The sequence below is a fragment of the Rhinolophus sinicus genome, linkage group LG03 (genome assembly GCF_036562045.2).
Source record: "Rhinolophus sinicus isolate RSC01 linkage group LG03, ASM3656204v1, whole genome shotgun sequence".
Lineage (NCBI taxonomy): Eukaryota > Metazoa > Chordata > Mammalia > Chiroptera > Rhinolophidae > Rhinolophus > Rhinolophus sinicus.
The window spans coordinates 138,589,071-138,606,134 of NC_133753.1; the positions used below are offsets into that span (position 1 = coordinate 138,589,071).

At 35.8% G+C, this 17,064-nt stretch overlaps 1 pseudogene; it reads right to left on the reverse strand.

Annotated features, from left to right (window-relative positions):
• Positions 1-1,531: 1,531 nt before the first annotated feature.
• LOC109448658 (deleted in azoospermia-like) lies at positions 1,532-3,736 on the reverse strand (annotated as a pseudogene).
• Positions 3,737-17,064: the final 13,328 nt, after the last annotated feature.

Here is a 17,064-nt window from a genome sequence, read left to right on the forward strand (position 1 = left end):
CTTTTATAATGAATTCAGAAATGAGAATGGACATTGGCAATGAGATTTGGAAAGGAGTCTATAATTTGGTGGGTGAAAGTGCCTATAAAGTGTTAAAACAGAAGGAATATGTAAACTTTGCTATTGATGTAAGTGTGGCTTATCTAATTGTATTTACATTTTAAAACAATATATAGGTATATCTAGTATGAATAATAATAAAGGTGTATGTCATTGAGAATAAATTCTTAGACTTCTTGTGTTCTGAATTCTCAAAGATTACCCTTTATCATTAAGAACTTGAGAGTAGATATATTTTGACATTCAGAAAGATGTAAAACAACTATGATATGTGGTTTCTATGCTGAAGAAATGTAACAACTCTAATGTGACTAACTGAACATCCATCCAAGTTCATGGACCATAGTTTACTGTTTCTTTCTAAAGCAAGAATTTGGGCCCATAGTATCAAAGCACACTAATAAAATGCCTGCATTTTAATCTTTGACAAAATTAAATCAACTACCACAATGTGCCAAACTTGAAGAAAAAAGAAAAATGTATAAAAATTTCCTGACTCAATATTAAACTAAGTAGAAATATGTACAAGAGTAGATTTTCTCCAACAAAACAATTAGGCTACACTCATTAGACAATATTCCTCCCCATTTTTAAAGACAAATGAATAATTTTGTACAGTTTTTAAAGCTTCAGCATTCCTTATTACCAATATTTTGCAGAATTAAAGATACAGCCATTAATTTTGGCATTTTGAGGAAAAAAATATTTAAAATAAAAGGAGAATAGTAACTCACTGAGAAGCTTATATACATAGTAAAGTTTAGTTTGTCTTGGGTTCTTTAAAAAATTAGGTTTAGAATTTCAATGATATCCTAATTACCATCCCAAATGTAATATATTTGTGTGGATTCTGGATGAGAGATAAAATATTTCCAACTACTAAACCCAAGACACACTGAATGGACTGTCCAGAATCAGTTTTACTGGGTTTAGATAAGGAAGATTTTAATAAAGGTAACTATATATTGAGTTCCACTGATTTAAAAAATGTAGTTTTAAAAACTCTGCTTTTGTGGTAAATGTCTATTCAAATCATAAATGTAAAGCACAAAATTATGAACATTGTACTATTCACAGGTACTTCCTAGAGAAGTGAAATGCTTGGATTCTATCAAAATTCTTACCTTTCAAAATAGTGAGCTTTCTGAAACAATTTTTTGAAATTCAGCATTTGTTCTTAAATTGTTAAAATGTCAATTTCTATTAAAGAGATTATTACAGATAAATCTTAATGTTATCCCTTTTAGTCTCAATTATTTTTTACTTTCAACTATATAGTCAACAAAGAACCAGTTTCTAAATAAACATCTAATGAAAAACAGTTTCAATGTAAAATAAAACTGGGCAATCTAATACAACTTATATAGTCTGAATGTGATGTATCAATATTTGGAATTAAATTTCTGTAATAGTGAAAAACTCAGTCTTCTCTTAATATTCAAAACCAACAACTTCTCATGAGACTAGAAAGTTAGTAGAGAAGATCAAATTTAAGTACTGTCCAACTTCTTTTAAGATGATGCACTCTTTTATCATTGAAGTAGTCATCATGAATAACAACAGAATTTCTCAGTCTATTCCCTGGATTAAACAGGTAAGATACTACTGTCTATATGCTACTGTCCACAAATTTCTTTTGTGGACCATTTCCAAAGGATGGAGTAGCTTCATGAACTGAGCATTCACTTGGCAAAACTTCAGCTCCTGAATCAACTTTGTTACAGTGGTATTTAACAGATGCATAAGCTGGAGGTATAACATAGCTCCTTTGTTCCCCAGCAGGCCACTGTGGTGTCATCCGATAATTATATACAAGGCAGCTGATATCCAGTGATGACCCGAATTGGTCAACTTGAATAAGGAATCTACTCCTGAACATACTGAGTCATAGGATTTATCACCATTGCAGGCTACATACAATAAGTTTCAGTATTTGCATTGCTCCCGACACTCTGCAACTGTGGTACATGAGGAAGATTAAAAACCAAAGGATGTGGCTGTACACGACAAGCACATATATTTTTTTTTTCTGATTGCAGGGCGCTGTTTCAGCTTTTTACCTTGGAAATTTACTTGCGATTCTACTATGTTCTGCACATCCATGTCATTAATAAAGGAAACAAATGTGTCTTTACTTCATCCTCCATCATGACAACACTCCGTGTGACACATCACTTCTGGTACAGCAATTTCTGTCAAATAAAAACATTACAGTGTGTCCTCATCCACCTTACTCACTGGATCTGGCACCCTGTGACTTCTGGCTCTTCCCCAAAGTCAAAATGATTCAGGACATCGAGGCAGCCATGACAGCACAACTAAAGACACTCACGAAAGAGGACTTCCAGAACTGCTTCAGAAAGTGGCAAGAACGAAGGATAGGTGTGTTCAAAGTGAGGGGGAGGATTTTGAGGGCAATTAATAGCAATGTGTCTTTTACTATAATAACTTTTTTAAACATTCCCCGTATTTTTTTTATCACACCTCATAATTACTCACTAACAAGAATTTCTCCTTCCTTTCACCTCACATTTATAAGAATTTAAATGGAGATTAGGAACTGACAAGCATTAGACACCAAGTCCCTAAGGAAACCATTTGTAACCTGCTACAACATTTTTTATGTCCATTGTTACCGCCTGTCCTCACAGCAGTCCTATGATATAGGCATTATTCCCCCTTCCATTATGAAACCCATGATAAGAGGCTTGATAATTCTTCAAGGTCATGAGGCTAGAGAAGGGTGACCCCCAGATGTGAGACCAGGCTCCTGCCTCCTTGTAAGTTCACAGAGCCCTGAATTCCTTTCCAGCACACAGTTGTTGTTTTTGTTTTGTTTTGTTTTGTTTTGTTTTGTTTTTATAGTAGCAGCAGCACTCTTAAACAACGTAAAACATGTTATAGGTTTTAAAATAGCAATAGATTCCAAATGCAGTCAAAGTAATCTCAGATTAAAACCAGCATCAAATTCAAATAAACACATTCACCTACCAGATAGCACTAGAGATTGGACTGATTATTAAAAGTAAAGAAGGAATACAAGTAGGACACCAGACTCTAGTGCAGTATGGCGTATACACACGCGCACACAAACACACACAGATAACATATACACACACACACAAACACACAGATACATACCTCCAAATTAAGATAATACTATATAGGCAGTATTTTTTTCTCCCTTGGCTCTTTTTTCTATCATTTTTCTGTACGTTTTCCCAAATATTTTCCTATTCATCAAAAACACAATGTTTAATGGCTTCATATTATTACTTCATATAACTGTAGCATAACTTATTTACTTATTAGCACATTGGTGAATAGTTAGGTGGTTTTACCATTTTTCTTTTTCTTTTTTTCTTTTTGGCTTAAATAACAGAAATTTATTACCTAACAATCTGGAGGCTAAAAGTCCAAGATCAAGATATCTGCTGGGTTGGTTCCTTCAGAGGCCTCTTTCCTGGGCTTGTGGATGACTGTCTTCTCTTTTTGTCTTCACACGGTCTTCTCCCTGTATGTGTCTGTGTCCAAATTTCCTTTTCTTCAAGTAATCCTCTTACGAATCTCTTAGCTGTTCTGTGTGATGAGCAGAGAGTCCTTTGATGGGTTATAGATGTTCAATTTGTGGTAAGTTCTGGAGAATAACTCACGAAGACCACCTCACTGCCGCCATTCCTAGGACGTCCCCTCCATTTTTCTATTAGAGAGAACACTGTACTGAGGATCCATATACATACTCTTTTTTGGGTGAATTTCTTATTCCTTCCTGTGAAGTAAAATTACTGGATCAGTAAAATTAAAATTAAAAACAGTAAAAATTCTCTTGAAATTCTTTTGATACATATTGGCAAATTATTTACAAAATTGTCAAAATTCTTTCCCATGTATTTTCAGTTTATATTTTTGACTAATCCTTGAAGTTTAACTTTTTTATATAATGGCAAATTGTATTATTGATGTATTTTGATGTCTTTAGTTTTCTGCAGCAAGAATTTATCTTACGTATTTGGTTAAAGAAGTCTTTACATATTAAAGATTCTTACAGCGAGTGTGCCAGTGTGTCATGGGTAAACACGGAAGGAAAAGTACTTGCTTTTACAAGCCTTTTTTTAGCATTCCAAGATAGAAAATAAATAACCAAACAAGGAAACAAGATTTTTTTTTTGTTTGTTTCAGACAGTTATTTCTTTGCATCTGACCTTTTAGATAGCAATAGGGGTAGTAGGATAGAGAAGGGTGATGCCTCAGCTAATGTGGCCAGAGCATAATAAGGTTCTCTAGTTTCTCAAAGCTTTTTATTAAATACATATATCATTTTACAGTTTTCCTTGTTTAGGTCTTGCCCACTTCTTATCAAATTTCTTCCTTTGTGTCTTATATTTTTGTTGTTATTATGAAAAGGATCTCTCTTTGTGTTATGCTTTCTAACTGGCTATAGCAGGTGACTGACTGCTTTAATTATAATGTCTGTAATTGGAGCAATGGTGCCAAGGTCAGCATTGCAGTGAGCCAGTTACCATAGGGAGCTACTCAAAATTTCTTATGATTGAGCCCTCAGGTTTCTATCATCTCCATCACTTCTTCAGCTCACACTCAATGTGGAAGTGTCAGAGTTAGAGGAACTTATGATGACCAAAAAGCTTAGCCTTTTGAAAAATATTTATGTCCATTGATAGTTTATGTTTTGAAATTATCCTATGAGACCTGCTATTTATCAAATACTTTAATTTATGTGTTTTGCATCTAGTCAAGAAACTTTACGAAGTATTTATACATTCTAAAAACCCACTTTTTAAAAACCAAAGTTGTATTATGTATTTTGAACTTATTTTCTTGCACATTTTTCTGTAAGAAAATTGAATTCATCATGACTGGATAATGTTGACCGAGACCAAGAAACTGTCTCTGCTTTGTGACTTCACACTTGACCAGGAAGGATGTATATGACTGTGTGAAGGGGATAGAGTAATTATTACTGTGGGAACAATATCCAGGAAAGATCTATCTTCCTATCTTGCTGAGTGTCTACCTGTGTATTTCCATTTCAATAATAACTGTGTGCAGGCCCTGACAGATTACATTAGCCCGAGGACCACATCAGAGTCAGGAAGTAATGTTCTCATGATTCTCCTAAAGGTCTGCCTATGGTTTGGAGTAAAGTTTTGGAATCTTTTTTCTCCCAGGCATTCAAAATATTAACTGCAGTATTCCTTGGTATAATTCATTTTTTACTACTGAATATGAAGACTTTAAATGCTTTGTGTTTTGGGGTCAATTCTACATGTTTATTATATTTTTCACAGGCTTGGAAAATCTTTAAGCATAATAATAAGAGACTATTGATGCCATCAGATTCTTTTCTCCCTGTGTACCAGAGATCCAACTTAAGGGTAGGGATAACTGCTTGCCTTCTTATAGCCAGCCCAAAACCATCACCAAGTGACACCCACAGAGAAATCACTTCCTCCTGTGTGTTCCCATATCATTTCACACTTGACTGTCATTGTGCTCAATGTCATGATTTAAAATTATTTATTTATCTGACTTTTCTTTACTGGATTATACCTACAAAAAGGTAGGAAATTGTCCTTATTTTTCTTTGTGTTTTCCTCACACCTCTGTATAGGCCAAGGTATGTGGTAATTGCTAATTGAGTGAATCTATAATACATTGAATAATCTTTTTATTTTGTTCTCACATCATTTCCGAACTCGATCAACATCAGAGTCTGCCAAATGCTCTTATAAAGTATTTAATTCTATATTAAGTTACTAAAACAAACAATTTTCTGTTAAAAAATGGTTGTTTTCACTGTGTTTCTCTTCAACTTACAGGGTAAATTCATGTTTGGTTTGATGAGTAAGTGTATTTAGACATTTATCTGGCACGCTTGAATAAATTCCTCTGAGATGATAGATCAGTGTACTGTTTTAAAGTAATAATATAGCATGTGGAATTTACTCTGACAGCTCCCAGCAGTGGCAATAGCTAACACTTGTATAACATTTACTATGTGCCAGGCTAGTAGCTAACTTAAAACTACTTGCCAGGCCTGATTTAAGGACTTTACATATATTAATTTACTTAATCTTCTTGTTAGCACTTTGGTGTTGGTATTATTATTCCCATTTTCCATATGAGAACACTGAAACTGAAAGATGTTAAATGAAGTACCCTAGGTTATGTAACTGGTATGTGGTAGGATTAGCGTTAGAAACTAGGCCATCTGGCTTCACAGCTTCTGATCCTGACCACGACGCTGAAGACTCTTCAAGGACTCTGCTGTTTTAGATCACATTCAAAACATGACCCTGAAGAGGAATAAAATAAGTGGTAAAGGTAGAATTACAGAAATGTAACCTACCCTGAATTAACATCAACATTAGGTCAAGAGCATTTTATTGATGGTAGTAAACTCCTAGATATGAATCATATGCTCACATCCTAAGCAAAAATATGTGAGATGAAAAGTGGCACATGGAGTGCCCACTGCAGTCTGTAATGGCCAAGCCTAATCCAAAATCTTTGAGCAAACAACACCATAGGATCTGCATTGTTCTTTTATACAGAAGTGTTTTTTTCAGCCAAGACTAATTAATTAGTGCTAGTTAAAAAAGACTGTCCACCTGGGTTTTCACTCCTCTTCACACCCCCAAATCTCTCTGAATCTTGGCTAAGAGAAATGGGTACCTGAGTCTGCCAGCCCATCCTGTGTGCCTCTTAGTTTGTCCCCTGCCATCTGTCTTATAACAATACTGCCTCTCACGCAATACCACCCTGCCCTCCAGCCCCTGGCCCCAGCTTTTAGTCAACCTCACTAGCGTGGCCCACTCTTTCGAAGTCACTTCCACTCCTGTTTCCTCTGGTTAGAAAAAAAAAAAAAGACATTTTAAAGCATTTTAATAACTAGTTAGAACATAACAGTAGTTTAATCAACATTCTCATAGAAATGATACAGAATAAAGAAGAGTAGTAATTATTTTAATGGATGGAAGGAAGGACCTTCTTACCTGCCAACTGTGTTTACAGAAATGCACTTTCACTCAGGTATTGTCTGTAAGACCATATTGTTACTCCTGAAGGGATACCATCAAACAGTACTAGATATTATATTACATTAATATAGCTTGATATCAACTTAGAAGGAGCTAATGTTTCTTGAGTGTTTACATTGTGTGGTATGTGCCTTATATATATTATTTCATTTGATTTTCACCAGTCATGCTCAGGTAAAACAAACAAACAAATAAACAAAAACCCACAGAACTATTACATAATAGTTGTACAAAGTCTCAGAGTCAGTAGGTTGTAGACGTGAGATTTGTTATTAGTCTGTTCTGACTCCAAGTATCAAACTCCTTCCACAATACCATGATTAAAAAAAAAAAAAAAAAAAAAAAATAGATGAGGGCAGGTGCCCAGCTGGGAGATTCTGGGAAGCCAGAGGGTAACATAAAATCTAAGAATCTCTGAATGTTGACAAAAGAATGAACAATAAAAAGGTTCTAGGAATCTCAAGAATGTTCTCTCCTTAGCAATATTTCTCGAAGCTTGCAGTTTATGGCAGGCTAGAGTGAGAGACTGGAAAATAGTTTAAAGTGGATGTTGGAGTGAGGAAAACCCAGCTTTGACGATTTGTTTGCCATATTCATATTCATTAGGTTCCAACCTTTTAAATTCACAACCCAACTTTTAAAGGTATTGTTTAAAAAAATATTGTTGGTTGCCAGAGGAAAGACAGTGAAGAGAATGCTGATCGAAACAGAAGTGAGTCAGATGTTAGAAAAGTCGAATGCAGAGCACTTAGCATCTCGCATTTTAATACAAGGGAAAGCAGTGATATTGCAATCGTAGTGGCCCAAAGTTGTGAAACTGGATTATCCAAGAATGGTGTTGCATTCAGTGTGTGGTGTTTGTAGGACATCTTGGTAAAGATAATGAAAAGTGAGTTTTGAAGTGAGAAAAATCTTGTGATGTAGGTGATGGTCAATGTATTGATTCACTTAGAAATGAAAATTAAAGGTAGTCTACGGCAGGGAGTTTCACAGGGAAAGAACATACATTAGGTAAGAGAACCAAGGATAGAAACTGGAAACGTCTGTTTAGGGAGCAGGATGAAAAATAACAGTCTAAGAAAAAGTCCTAAAAGGAACTATTTGAGAGAGCCATATCATGGAAGGTAGTGGAGGAGACCTATGATGAAAAAGATTCTACAGAGCAGTTCAAGGTAAGGATGGAAGACAAAAATCTTACATTTGGCAGATTATTATTACTCCTATGAGAGAATGATGCACTAGATCAATGGAGCAAATGGGAAAAGAAATAAAAGTTAGAAAAATGGAAGCTCCTTTTCTGAGAATGATATTTTGAGAAATCTACCAGTAAAAGGGAACATCCGGTAGGGCAGTTTTGTGATGGGCGCAGGTACATAAGCAAGTTTGCAGTCTAACAATTTGAGATAAAGGATCTAAGAGAAAGAGAGAGAAAAATGTATATGTTGCTACCGGTCTTGATCTCACTTAAGTAGAAGGTGAGATTATTCGTAGGTAATAATAAGTGTGAGTTGGGGCTCCGTTCTGAAGGGAATGAAAGAAACTTATGCAAATTCAGCCAGTTGAGAGACAAATTAAAGCATTAATTAGGAGCGGTGAGTGGCTGGTTTCTGCGGGGTTTATGATGGAACCAGTTTTATTATAGAGCTCTCTCTAGCATAACCTGAGAATCCAAGGACAGAAACACGGCTTTTGAAGTTTACCTGGGTTAGGAAATTAGCATACCCCTTGCTTCCTATGGCTGCTTCAAACTTCTTTTCAATACCTTCAAAAACTCAGCAAACTATTTTCTTTATCTTTATTGTTCCTGTCTACCAACTACCATGACCCTTAGCTGCCTCTGAGATTTCAATGCATGGATCATAATCCTTTTCTCCTTACGTATTGACATCACCCTCACATTGCTTCACCATGCACATTAATAACATCATTGTTTAGAAGTCCCTTGACTTCCTAAACGTTAACTACATCTCATTCCACCCAAGCAATCTACAAACACCTACATTTCACGTGTCGTCATCATTTTTCATGGCTGCTTCTCCATTGTGATCTTAAGCTGCAGCTTCAGCATTAAGAATCTCCATTAGAGAGTAAAAATATACTTTGATTTGAAGGTAAAATGGCATATATTTTAAGTTGAAAAATAATAATTATTCTGCAAGACCAATCCTCCTACATCCTGAATTCTAATACACACTTTTTCCTAAAAGACAACATGTAAATATGTTAAGTAAATATAACTGAATGTGTCCACTTTTTAAAATGCCTCCTTGAGTTTTAGTATGAAGACTACATAATCCGTTAAATAATGGTCACCATTGAATGAATATCTACACTGCCATAGGTATTCAATGCATATTCTGTCAACTCTGCATGGCAATTTTTCAGAAATACCAAACTCACCTAATTAATCATTACCATTATTACTATTTAATCAGTGGTCTGACTCCCAAACCTAGGATTTTGCCCCATAGTTCTCCCATAGGTAACATTCCACATATTACTTTGAAAGTGTATTTAAAAGATAATGTAAATATTTTTATAATTTTACTGATCTTTGAGAACTTAAAGTTCATATAAATTGAGTAGTATAGAATGACTATTTTTACCACATAGGGCCTGTAGTTGTTTAAATAGAATTCCAACTCTGCCACTTACAAACTATGGGATCTTGGGAATTTAAATCAATGTTTTGATAAGTCTCAGTTTCTTTACCTATAAAACAGGGAAAAAATAAAATCACACATATAACATCAGGTTGTTGTTAAAACAATTAAATGAGGTAATATATGTAAAGTGCTTAGCACATATGGAACAGAGTAACTATTCAACATGCACCAGGTAATAATATTATTGCTATTATAATTACTATTATATCTAGCTAATATTTTTCCAAAGGATTTTTAAATATTTCTAAGCATTGGTTAATTTCACAAGCCCTCAGAATGCTCCACTGAGATAACACATAAGGACATCTATGAGCAAAATCTGTTTAATAAGATACAATGTATTTTTAATCATGCTTCAGTTATCACTAGAGGAAGTTAATTCTTTGATAGTATAGATTCTAGTTTCCTGATTTTAAAAAAAGGAACAAGAAACACAACAACTTCCCCACATTTTTTTTCCTCTGTCTAGATGGCAAAAAGGAAAAAGAAAAGATTCTGATATCCTGGTATCAACATCACACAGCACCAGTTCCCATCCTGGATATTTCTTCAATGTATCAGTTTGCAGAGCCATGGTTTGGAGGCTGGCTGCTTCAGCTCGCACACATGTGGCCCACCATAAGTGCTTCCATCCTTATCTCCCACCACTTCAAAATGAGTTCCCAGTGGTGCTCTGTTAGGAACTGGGCTGTCATCCTCAAGTTGGCACTCACTGCTTTTGGCAGCATTGTTTCTGGTGATGTGTTTGTTAGGGGGGCCATTTGCTAATACCTGATAAAGTATTACCAACATTAAGCTTCTTGAAAATGAGCTTGCTTTGCTAATGTAAGGACTGTGGAACCTCTGGGATTAGGGTGCATAGCAATGACTAAGTTTGGTTCCAGACCACCTGTCTGTGACAAAGGGCTGGGGAGTTGAGACATCCTTGAGATACACTCTGAACAAGAAAAGAAGAAGGAAGGAAACATGTCTCTCCAATGCAGATTTCCTTGTTATTCAGTGACAGTTTACCCCCAAGGAGCTCACAGGCTGGCAATTTTTTGTAATGAGTATTTTGCTTGTCTTACATTACTCCAGATTCAAACTAATACCTTAGCTAAGGGTACAGTTTATCATGGAGGTTAAAACCAGTGTAAAGTGATAAATTGGATGAAAATTGTTTGCAATCTTATGAAGTTTATAATTCTAAAAGTCTTCAGATCAGTGGTTCTCAAAAGAAAATAAAAAGGAAAGAAACTCATCAGAATCACTCATGGAACTGGTTAATAGCTCAAATTCTGGGTCTTATCCCTAAAGATTCTGATTCAGTAGGCCTGACACAGTGCTAGAATCTGTGTTTTAATATGTAATCTAGTCAATTCTGATGCAGGTGGTCCTAAGAAAACACTTCATGAAGTACTAACAAAAAATTTCTAGAGACTTGTAATTTAATCTTTAGCTGCCATCTTGGCCCTGCTGTAGTCAGACAATAAGATGCCCATGAACACTCTCTCCAAGTTTTCCATTTTCTTTCCATGTATGGATTCTCATTCATATTTCCATCTGTTAATTCAATCAGTCATTTAGTTTTCATATTGAATTCCTGGAAGCTTTGCGTTTCCCCTCCAGATCCAATCTCCACCTCTCCGACTTGCCTTGTGCCCTGGAGATCAGACTCTAAGGATGGAATCCACCAGTGTAGTGTCCCTTGCCTTCAGAAGGCCAGTGGAGAGGAAAGTCAGGGCATTTACTTTTCTGTGCTCCCTCCTCAGAGAAGTTTGTCAGAGGCTGAGTTCCCTCCAGTTTGTCAATGGCTGAATTCTTCTACTTAGGCATTTACTAAGAGGCACTATAGGAATAGCTCATGCTGGATTCTGATAACTGCCCCCTTCTCTTGCCCCATCAGACTTTGAAGACTGTCAGCTTCTTAAGATTGTCTTACCCAGGGTGCTTCACTATCTGTTGCTGATTTCATGTATCTCTATTCATACCTTGTAAGAGCCCTGTGGTTTCCCTCTCTTCAGTTACTTCTTTTGAGTGTGACATGCTTTTCCTAAAGGGATTCTGACCAACATATTAAGTAGCTTTATACCAGCTTCTTAGAAGGTCTTCAAAAATAAAGCATGGTAACAAATAATTATCTTGAATTGAAATAGGTACTATGATAGAAATATGTACAGAGTGATAAGGTAGCATAGTGCAGGGGGGTAAAGGAATCTGTCTTGGCAATTGGGAAAAACATAAATGAGGTGACATTGCTGTAGGTTCTTGAACATTATTTAGGAAATCTTTAGGTGGAAAAGCAGAGGAGGAGCAGTCACAAAGAGTTCCCCTGAGCATTGATCGCCACCACACTACTTCAAGTCTCTCACAAGGGTTAATGCTACAGTTTCACTTCATTCTTTCTTACTCTCCTCCTATCTATTCCCCACAAAGCAGAGCAGTGATCTCTACAAAACAAAGACAATCATATATGCATAGTTATAAATAAAATAAAAATATTTCTAAGTGTTTTTTTTGTAGCTAGAACTTAGAATGCATAGGAGGTAGTGGTAATAATGGTGGAAAACAATGATAGACATATTCTAAATAAGAACTTAAACACTGCAAAATTATGGAAGGCTTTAGAGTAGAGGAGTGACATAATCAAATCTTTATTTCAGAAAGTCTGGAAGCAATATGAAAAATGAACTATAGGAAGAGGAGACTAGAGGAAGGAAATCTTACAGGAGCCTTTTTTCACGTGATGAGGTTCTCACTGATCTTGTAAAGTGATTTTGTTATCCATTGGAAATATTCTCTGAAACAGATCATTTTCCACAACATTATCTTCTGGTAAAGAGCATTAAACTCCCTAGTGACAATTCACACATAAGGTTTCACAATTGCCTAGGCCTATTGCCCTGAGATAACGTAAAATTCTAAATTGTTTTAATGTTCTATTATAGAGAAAATTTTGCCATAAAAGAATATTCAAACCTCAAAATTTTCTTAGCAATATGATAATTATGCCTTAAATCCAGTTTTGGGGAATTTTTCTTTTACATTTTCCTCAAAAATACACTATTAAATTATTGTTACCTAATAAATTCTGGCGTAGATATTGAATACACATTGTAATCATGGAAATTTAGGTCACTATATTCTTATGAAAAGCCCTGAGTGTAAAATACTGAGTATGAGTTATTCCTGAACATATTTGATTATTTACTAAAAAAATAAATAGGGATAATCTTTGCATAAATTTACTTTCAATGTAATGGAAAATAATATCATATTACCTGTCAAAAATTTTCCTTAAATGAATCTGACTTTAGTGCAAAATTAGAGGAAGAGGTAAAGGATGAAAAAAAATTTAATTGGTCCAATCATGTGCTATGAAATCATATTATAAAAATCTTTTTTATGTGAAACTTTAGTTATGTATGTATTTTTTTAAAGCAGCTTTATTAATATATAATTACCGTAATATAAACTGAATACTTTTAAGGTAAACAACTTGAAAAGTTTCCACGCAGTGCATACTCATGAAACTATCATCATGATCAAGATGATGAACGTGTCCATCACCCCTAAAATTTCCTGAAGTCCCTTGTAATCCCTTCCCCCAACTCTCTCTGACCCCTCCGTTGACCCTACAAAAACACTGATCTGTGTTTTGTCACTATAGATTAGTTTACATTTCCTAAAAGTTTATATAAATAAAATCATAGAGACTATATTTGTCTAGTTTCTTTTCATTAGCATACTTATTTTGAGATTCACTGGTGTAGTGTGAAGTAATATTTTACTCCCTTTTATGTGTGAGAAGTATTCTATGTTGATATACTAGGGTCTCTTTATCCTTTCACGTGAAAATTTGGATTGTTTCCATTTTGGGGTTATTACAAATAAAACTTAGCAAATGTGTGTACAAGTCTCTGTGTGGACATATACTTTCATTTCTCTTAGATGAACACCTAGGAGTGAAATGGCTGACCATATGGTAGGTTTTTTTTTTTTTAACTTTTTAGTACATTGTCAAATTATTTTCCAAAGTGACTGTACTATTTAAATGCCCACCAACAATGTAGGAGAATCTTGGTTCCCACATATCACTGCCAACACTTGATGTAATCAATTCTCTTCCTCTTCTTTGGGAACACCAATTAAATAAATGTACATTAGATGACTTGAAGTTCTATAGCTTACTGATGCTCTGTTCATTTTTGTAAATCTTTCTTTTCCATCTGTATAAGTTTGATTCAGGTATTTTTATATCTTCGTATCTCTAACTTTACACTGAACTGTTTTAACATCCTTGCCTGCTAATTTTAACATCTCTGTCAGCTCTGGGTTGATTTCAATTGATTGTTTCTCTCTTTATGGGTCTTACTTTCTTCCTTCTTCGCATGACTGATATTATTTTAGCAATAATTGTTCGTAGTATTTTTCATGATTCTTTGTATTTCTCTAGTGTCAGTTTAACTTCTCTTTCATTATAATTTTATTTATTTGGGTTCTTTCTTTTTATAAAAAAAAAGAATTATAAGTTGAGCTAAAGGTTTGAAAAAGTAGCCTTATTGTAGAAGTGGCCTCCCTGTAGACTGTGTGTAGGGTGATTTTAGCAGGCCAGTAGAAACCGAGCAGGTGCCGAAGGCATCCGGGTCACTGACCCACCAAGCCAGAGTGGCTCCAGGTGGGGAGGCCAGGTGTGTGTAGTAATGCCCTGCTGATCCTGCCTGCTCCCTTCATTCAGGGTCCAAATGGGCTTAGGTGATGTGCCTGGGAAGACGACGCAGGGAACTTGCAGGTAGGCCAGAGCCCTCACTCACCCAGTGGAGGGAGGGACATAAACAGTGGCACTTACTGGCCCCTCCAACACTGGAGAATTCCCACAGTCCCCTGAGAGCTCCTGTGGCTCCCCAGCTTTCTCTAGGTATACAGTCTCTCTCTTGTTTGTTGTACTGAAAGTAGTCTTATGTGGAAGAAACCTCTTTGTAGGCTCTATGGTGTCAGGTAGTTTTGGGAAAACACTTGGAGAAGAGCAGGTGCTTATGGCTTCTGGGGCACTAGCCTGCCAGGGAGAGCTGCTCTGGAGGCCAGATGGGTGTGGTGACACCCTGTAGTTCCTGCTTTCTCCCTTTGTTCAGAGGCAATAGGCTCCAGACAATGTAGTTGTGAATGCACTATGGTGATCTTACAGGGAGGTCAAAGCCCGAAATAGAACTCCTACCCACCTGCCATATCAATGTAAGCAGGGCGCTCACTGGCTCCTCCAGCCAGAGAGTTCCTATAGCTTTGGGAGCACTCAGGTATTTTCTTAGTGTTTGTTATTTGGTTTATTTTTCTTGTTTGTTGTTCAGAAGCTGTTCATGCAGCCTTCAGTTGTCTCACAGGAGTACTTGTTGTCTATATATGTGTATCTTTGAGTTTGCTCATGGGAGGGGGCAAGTTCGGTGTCCTCCTATGCTGCTGCCATCTTGGACCTCTCACTGGTATTTTTTTATTAGATGCCAGATGTTGTTAATTTTATTTTGCTTGGTTCTGGATATTTTTGTAGTCCTGTAACTATTCTTGTGACTTGTTTTTGTGATGCAGTTACTTAGAAACAGTGTGATCTTTTGGAGTCTTTCTTTTGAGATTCATCAGCCCAAATAATGTTCAGTCTAAGGAACACTGCTACTGAGACAAGATGTAATTATCCTAATTATTCTGCCCAATGCCCTGCGAATCTTCGTTTTTCCAGCCTGCTCCCTTGAAATCGTTGGGCACTGTTACCTCTATTTGTCCTGTTTGCCTCTTTCCCTGGCCTTGTGTGATTTCCTCAGAGCATGAGTTGCTCAACAAATGAATACTAGAGACAGACCCTGTGAAGATCTCTAGGGTTCTCTCTCTGTTAGTTCTCTCCTTTCTGGTACTCTGTCCTGTGAACTTGAGCTGCCTTCATCTCTCTGCACTCTCAGCTCCATCTCCTCAACTCAGGGAGTCTGCTGAGTTGCCTTGGACTTCCCATTCCTGCACCACAGGCCAGAAACTCTTTCACAGCCATGATTGGGCAATCAAAGAGCTTGTCTCATTTATCACTCAGGGATCACTGTCCTTTTTTGCCTGATATCCAGTGTCTTGAAAACCATTGTTCATTTTTTTTTGGTTATCTCATATGGAGGGTAAATCTGGCCCTTTGACTTTATTTTGCCCAGAAAACAAAGTTATTTATTATAATGGATTATTTTCCTTCTATTTGAGTAAATTACAAGTATTTAGATTTTCTGGAAAAAATTACTTCATGTGTCAGGAAAAGGAATTTAATTATGGGGAGTATCAATCGTTCCAAGCTTAATTTCACAAAATATTAGAGATAATAAAACAGTGATTTTTTTAAACTATTGAAGTTACTTTAATGAAAATTTCAGATATATTCTCTGAAATATTCTTACTATTTCTTTTTTTCAGAAGCTGTGAATATTATGAGTAAAAGATATTTAAGTAAAAACTATGTATAACGTAATCATCTATATAACTGTGTTGAATTTAAATATAAAACATTTATTATTAGACTACATACCTGGCCTTGCTACTATTATATTTTATGATATAACAGATTTACCATTTCTCACTATGAAAGAACCATTTGTATCTCTTGATATGTAAATAGAACCATGCCCATAAGGACAGGTTCTTAAAGACATCAAGTAGTCCAGAAAAGCATAGTGCATTAATCTATGTGAGGCACTTTATGTCTCTATCTGAGAGACATAAAGACTATCTGAGTAAATTTCATAAATGGCTTCTTGCTAAGATCTTCATTATTCTGGTGTGGTTATAATACTTCATGTGAATCACTCTTATTGTCAATTATTATTAACTGCCAATGTTCAAATTCTAGCTCTTCTGTTTACTAGTGGTGAAATTCTGGGCAGGTTACTAAGCCTCTCTTTGGCTCATATCCTCATCTGTAAAATAGAGATAATAATGGTAGTATTTAGAACAGTGCCTGACAAATAATAAGTATTCTAAACTTTTGTTAAAATCAATAATTAATTGATGTGATTGATACTGAACAAAGCTTGCTGGAAGATGGGCATCTGATAATAATAACATTTGTTGAATTTGCTGGTGTTCAACAGCAGAGGGGACTCATTGTTTTCTTCTAAGAGGAAGTCCTGGGTGGCAGCAAGTGTGATACAAAGGTCCTTTAAGCCACTGTGGGGCAGCGATGAAGTAGGCCTTAGAAAACAGGGCTTAAGACAATTAGAGGGCCTGCAATAGCTCTCAAGTCTCCTGCAGACCTAAACAGCATGAGAGAATATCCTATAATT